Here is a 7,557-nt window from a genome sequence, read left to right as displayed (position 1 = left end):
ACTCCTGTGGTGCAAGAATTAAAACCAAGGATCAATAAATGGGATGGACTCAAACAAAAGTTTCTTCTCAGCAAAAGAAACAATCTGTGAGGTGAATAGAGAGCCTACATCTTGGGAGCAAATCTTTACCCCTCACACATCAGATAGAGCACTAATCTCTAGGGTATATAAAGAATTCAAAAAAACTAAATACCAAAATAATAATAATAATAATAACCCAATTGATAAGTGGGCCAAGGACCTGAAGATTCACTTCTCAGAAGATGATGTACAATCAATCAACAAATACATGAAAAAATGTTCATCATCACTAGCAATTAGAGAAATGCAAATCAAAACTACTCTAAGATTTCATCTCACTACAGTCAGAAAGGCAGGTATTATTAAGACAAATAACAATAAGTGTTGGCAAGGATGTGGGGAAAAGGCACACACATACATTGCTAGTGGGACTGCAAATTGGTGCAGCCAAAATGGAAAGCAGTATGGAGATTTCTTGGGAAATTGGGAATGAAACCAACATTTGACCTAGCTATCCCTCTCCTTTGGTCTATACCCAAAGGCCTTAAAAACAGCATACTACAGAGGCACAGCCACATTAATATTTATAGCAGCACAATTCACAATAGCTAAACTGTGGAACCAACCTAGATGCCCTTCAGTAGATGAATGAATAAAAAAAATGTGGCATATATTACAATGGAATATTACTCAGCAATAAGAGAATAAAATCATGGCATTTGCAGGTAAATGGATAGAGTTAGAGAAGATAATGTTAATTGAAGTTAGCTAATCCCCCAAAACCAAATGTCGAATGTTTTCTTTGATATAAGGAGGCTGATTCATAGTGGGATAAGGAGAGGGAGCATGGGAGGAAGAGAAGAACTCTTGCCGCAGTCTGGCTGGGCACAATTCAGGAGCCACTTGTCTAAAGAAATGAACTTTATTTTTAGAACCACACACCGCACCACACAGCTCCTCAGAAAAAACCCTCAGAGCCCAACTGCCACCACCGGCTTCCCACAAGCCTCTCCCTCCCACACTCCTCCTGCTCTTGAGGCCGATTGGCTGGGTCGTGTGGGCAGAGCCAAAAAAGTCCCCCAATGAGCAGCTCCGTAGTCTGAAGGGCGGGGAAACAGCCCAATGAACATCACTGCAGAGGAGCCAATCAGCTAGAAGTTGCTGGGGCCGCTGTGAGCCAATCATCAGCTGGCAGCTGGAAGTTTGCTGGCAGCTGGAAGTTTGCTGGGGACCCTTAGCTGTGGCTCTCAACATCTCCCCCTCTCTGTTTAAACAACAAGCATGTGGCTTAGGGACCGTGCCTGCCTTAGGTTGTCCAATAGTACAAATGGTCTTTACCCGTAATCGGATGAGCTGACCTCAAGGCGTCAGCCTCCTCTCTTAGGTTGGTACCATTGCAATTGGATCTTACCCGTTATTGACTATTAGTTCAGCATACAGCCACACCTGTGGATAGGTCTTTGTACCAGCGGGGGGGGGGGGTGAGGTTCTTTGCCTCACCTCTGTTGGCCCCCAAATTTTAGCTGAACGACCATGACAAGCAGAAGGGAGGAAGATACACCAAGCTAATTGATGGCTCCTTTTGGAAAAATTGTACCACTGATGACACCATCAGCAAAAATACCCCAACACTACCACAAGTCGCTGCACCAACAGATAGTTCACAATGCATACAGGTGAGTTCACAATGCATACAAGTGATTCATAGTCCAGGGAAGTTCTGCAAGCAGTTCAGTGATGGCTATTGGAAAAGCTGTAGATTGGTTTTATCTTTGTCTTCACCGGCACTGGGATGAAGATAGGAATTCTGGCAATAATGGCTAAAGAAAAAATTATGTAACATTCCAGAAGGCACTAAAAGAGAACAATTTTCTTAACAATTTACATTATCTTCAACAGAATTATTAAATATAATGAAAAGGAAAGGTGAAAGTAAACAAACAGATCTGTTAACCTCCTTTTTTGTTCACATTTTAAAACAATCTTCAACAGCTGTTTACCCAATTTAAATTAAACCATTTAAATCACATGAATAAAAAAAATTATTTGGATCCATTTTTTCATGAGCGCTCATCATATATGATATATGGATATTTGTACATGCAAACATACAACATAAAACACAAGTGTGCACACATAATATAATACATACAACACATAACATAATAGTAAAGGCCTTATAACTTTTTACAGGTGAAATCTCCAATGCAATGTTTAAAAAACTCTATAGTCAAAAAATAGAACTGATCAGCAAAACATTAACCTAGGTCTGTATGAGCTCAAAAAACAAAATAGAACTTCATGATGTGGGAAAGGGTAATAATAAAATAGATACTGAAAAAAGCATCCTGGTTCTGTAGCAGATGTAAGGATAGCCAAACTGGAGTTTTGGATATCAGCTGTTAAGGATTTGAGCCAAATCATCTTCTTTTTGGTCTGTAGAAATCACTTTGGTTAGTCTCTCTGGAATCCAAATCGGCTGCTGTTCTCCCTGTGGAAACACACAAACAGACCCCCAACTCCAGACAATTACTGGGTCAGGACCTTTCCATTGTCCTGTTAGAATATCCTTCCAAAGTACCTTGGGCTTATGTACATTTTTTGGACACATATGCCTTTCCGCAGCTCTAAGCCCTGATGAATCCAAATTTAAAAAGTTTAGAGTAAAAAGGGTTATTTTAAGTTTATCTTTGGGGAATATATACCCCTTCCCAATTCCCTCTTTTTGCTTTAATAAGTACATTTTAATAGTTTGATGAGTTCTTTCAACTATGCCTTGTCCCTGTGGATTGTATGGGATTCCTGTTATGAGTAATGCCAAATGATGAGCAAAATTGTTTAAAAGAGGTAGAAGTATAACCAGGGGCATTATCTGTTTTTAACTGTTTTGGAACGCCCACAGTGGCAAAATTTTGTAAGCAATGAGCTATAATATCTTTAGTTTTTTCTCCTGCATGAAGGGAGCCCATCAAAAATCCGGAAGATGTATCAACTGTAACATGCAAATATTTTAATTTTCCAAATTCTGGCAAGTGTGTGACGTCCATCTGCCAAATATGGTTAGGTATCAGTCCTCTAGGATTGACTCCAAGATTAACTTGTGGTAAAAAGGTCACACAATTTTGACACTGTTTTATTATTTGTCTAGCTTGTTCTTTAGTTATTTTAAAACACTTTTGTAAAGTATTAGCATTGACATGGAACTTTTTATGAAAATTTGTAGCTTCTTCTAGTGTAGAGAAAATATGTATGTCATGTGTAGTTTTATCTGCTAAATCATTGCCCAAACTAAGGGCTCCAGGCAATCCTGTATGTGCCCTGATATGTCCTATAAAGAATGGATCTTTTCTGTCCCAGATTAGATTTTGTATAGTGGAAAGAAAAGAGAAAACAGTAGAGGAAGGGGAAATCCTACCAGCATCTTCAAGGGATACTATAGCATTAACTATATACTGACTATTGGAAAATAAATTACATACAGAATCTTTAAACATCACAAAAGCTTGTAATACTGCATTAAGCTCTACCTTTTGAGCTGATTGTTTGGGTACTAAAAGTGTAAAAGTTTGGTCAGGTGTAACTATTGCTGCTGTACCATTATTTGATCCATCAGTGAATATATTTGGAGCATTCATGATAAGTGTTTTTCTTGTCATTTTTGGAAAAAATATAGGATGCAATGACCAAAAAGACAATAAAGGATTAGATGGTAAGTGGTTATCAAATGAAACATTAGATTTGCACATGATTATTGCCCAAGTATTTAACTCATTAGCTAACTCATCAATTTGATTCATAGTATATATGGAGTAATAATTTTATTGGGAGAAATTCCAAACACTCCCTTTGCTGCTTTTATTCCTTTGAGTATTAATTGTCCTACAGCCTCAGGATACCTAGTAAGAATAGTGTTAGGAGAATAAGATAAATGTATCCATAATAATGGACCTTCTTGCCAAAATACTCCTGTAGGAATATTTTTTGTTGGTAGTACAATAAATAATAAAGGCAAACTTATATCAATTCTATCCAAATGCATATTTTCCATATATGTTTCAATGATTTTTAATGCCTTTCTTGCTTCAGGCGTTAACATTCGGGGTGAATTTGGATCTGATGGACCTTTTAGGATATCAAATAAAGGTCCCAACTCTCCTGTTGGTATACCTAGATAAGGCCTTATCCAATTTATGAATCCTAATAACTTTTGAAAATGATTAAGTGATTTGAATTGATCTACTCGTATTTGAAGTTTTGGTGGATGGACCATGGTTGAGGATAATAGAACTCCTAAATAATTAATTGGAAAATTTAATTGTACTTTATCTATTGCTATCTCTAGATTATAATTTTTTAATACGTTTGTAAGTGTGGCATAACATTCTAGCAATGTGTTTTTATCTTTGTGTGCTAATAATACATCATCCATATAGTGAAATATTTGTAGTTCAGGATTTTGATTTCTAAGTGGCTGGATTACTTTGTTAACATAAATTTGACACATAGTTGGGCTGTTAGCCATCCCTTGAGGGAGTACTTTCCATTCATATCTCTGATCAGGACCTTCATGATTCAGTGCAGGGATAGTAAATGCAAAACGTGGACTATCCTCAGGATGAATTGGAATTGAAAAAAACAGTCTTTAATATCTATAACTAAAACATATCAGGTTTTTGGCAAAGCAGACAATTGAGGAATCCCCGATTGAGCAGGTCCCATAATAACCATCTCATTATTAATGGCTCTTAAATCTTGCAATAATCTCCATTTACCAGATTTCTTTTTGATGACAAAAATGGGAGTATTATGGGGAGATACAGAAGGTTGTATATGTCCTTCCGCTAATTGTTGTTTGACCAGGTCATGTGCTGCTTGTATCTTTTCTTTAGTCAGGGGCCACTGAGGAACCCATACTGGTCTTTCTGATTTCCAAGTAATTTTGATTGTCTCAGTGGCCTTTTCTGAAAATCCAACCCATGTCTGTCCATTACTTGATCTATTTGTATTGGTGCTGCTATACCTTGTTCTTGTTTTTCTAATCTTTTTCCTTTCCTAAAACCTTGTCTAGTCATAATAGTGGGTGCATTTTGGTTGATGTTATTTGTTAATGTCAAACCTAATTGATCTAGGACATCTCGTCCCCATAAATTTACGGGAAGATTATCCAATACATATGGCTGTATAGTTCCTTCACATCCTTGAGGATCCTTCCAATCTAATACCATTGCACTTCTATGGGGATTAGTTGCCACTCCTAGGCCTCAAAGCGTTTGAGTGGCTTGTTGTAATGGCCAATGTTTTGGCCATTCTTGATGAGAGATGATGCTAAGGTCTGCACCTGTATCCAGTAGCCCATTAAATTCATGTCCTTGAATATTTAGTTTTAGCATGGGGTGAGAATCTAAATTTAAAGAAAGCATAGCCCAATCTACACCTGTGGAGCCTAATCCCTTGGAACCTCTTTCTACAGTACGACTGGAAAATTTATCATGTAGGCTGGGTATTATTAGTAACTGTGCTATTCTATCTCCTGGTGAAATTACTGATATATTTGTGGTTTTGGGCCCTGGAGCATTGGGCGCCCCTGTCCATTTTTTGGCAATGGAGCCCGATGCCTTTCTCCACGATATCTTGGATAAACACCTGGTCCTTGTTCGTTTTTTGATAATGGAGTACCCTCTATGGTGGTTTGAGAACGGCATTCATTAGCCCAATGTCTCCCTCTATGACATCATGGGCAAATACCAAGTATTCTACTCCTTTGATACCTAGTTTTGTTAAACCCTCCTCCTATGGGGCAATTCCTTTTAAAATGTCCTGTTTGTTCACAATTGTAGCATGTTCTTGGCCTGGCATCTAAAGCCTGTTTTACTGCAGCTGCCACGATTTGCCCTTGATCATTAATGTCTCTGGCATCTAAAGCCTGTTTTACTGCAGCTGCCACGATTTGCCCTTGTTCATTAATGTCTCTGGCATCCAAAACCTGTTGTACTGCAGCTGCCACAACTTGCCCTTGTTCATTAATGTCTCTACATAATTTAATATATGTGTTTAAATCTTCATGTTTCCATGGAAAAACCTTCAGAGCCCAACTGCCACCACCGGCTTCCCACAAGCCTCTCCCTCCCACACTCCTCCTGCTCTTGAGGCCGATTGGCTGGGTCGTGTGGGCGGAGCCAAAAAAGTCCCCCAATGAGCAGCTTCGTAGTCTGAAAGGGCAGGGAAACAGCCCAATGAGCATCACCACAGAGGAGCCAATCAGCTAGAAGTTGCTGGGGCCGCTGTGAGCCAATCATCAGCTAGCAGCTGGAAGTTTGCTGGGGCCCCTTCAGCTGTGGCTCTCAACAAACTCTAGATAGGGCAGAGAGGTTGGAGGGGAAGGGAACGGGCATGGGGTTATAAATGATGGTGGAATGTGATGATCATTATTATCCAAAGTACAGGTATGAAGACACGAATTGGTGTGAATATAATTTGTATACAACCAGAGATATGAAAAATTGTGTTCTATATGTGTAATAAGAATTATAATGCATTCTGCTGTCATACATACATAAAAAATAAACTAAGTTTTTTTTTTTTTAATTTTAAGTTGTCAATGGACCTTTATTTTACTTACTTATATGTGGTGCTGAGAAAACCCAGTACCTCACACATGCTAGGCAAGCGTTCTACCACTGAGTTACAACCCCAGTCCCTTGCCATGGATCTCTTTAGCCGTCTAGTGAAGCTATCGATCCTTTTCAGAATGCTTTTAAAGACAATATAAATATATCATTTATACATATGATTGTGAAGAAAACCAATTATACACAAATAATTACTAAACTAAGTAATTATTCAAATTGTGATATAGTATATATTAAAACATTAAAGTACTGTAAACCACCTGTAATCCCAGCCACTTGGAAGGATGAGGCAGGAAGATCACAACTTCAAAGCCAGCCTCAGCAACTTAGCAAAACCCTGTATCTAAATAAAATATGAAAAAGGACTGGGGATGTGGTTAAGCACCCTTGGGTTCAAGCCCTGGTACAAAGAAAAAAAGGCATTAATGGAATCTACCAGTGGGCCTAATTATGATAATCTTCAAATTAGTGTTGAGACTTAAGACTCCTCAAGAGATCTGAAGGATGTGTAATTTGATATGAAAATATCTGATTTCTATTGACAAATGTATAGGTTACTACTAATATGCAACTAGCTTATTGCCTAAATTTAACAAATGGAAAATACTAAATTGCAGTTCAAAATTGGTGCAAATAAGGATACAATTTCCCCCCTCCAGGTTCCTTGATTTCCTGATTTCTAACTCATTGAAATACACATAATTCATGAACACAGACTGTATTTTTCTCAAGGAGAATTTTAATGTGAAAAACTTTTTAACAGCAGAGATTTGTTCTAAACAATTAGAATTTAACACAAGTCTTCCAGCCTCTTAAACAGAACTGTAATATACATAAGGGAAAATATTTTGGCTTCATCTAGTACAAGCAAATTATGTGATCAAATTACAGGTATCTCATTATAATT

Source organism: Spermophilus citellus (assembly GCF_964194105.1).
Source record: "Spermophilus citellus genome assembly, chromosome: 3".
NCBI classification, from domain to species: Eukaryota; Metazoa; Chordata; class Mammalia; order Rodentia; family Sciuridae; genus Spermophilus; species Spermophilus citellus.
Note: the sequence above shows the minus strand (reverse complement) of the source record.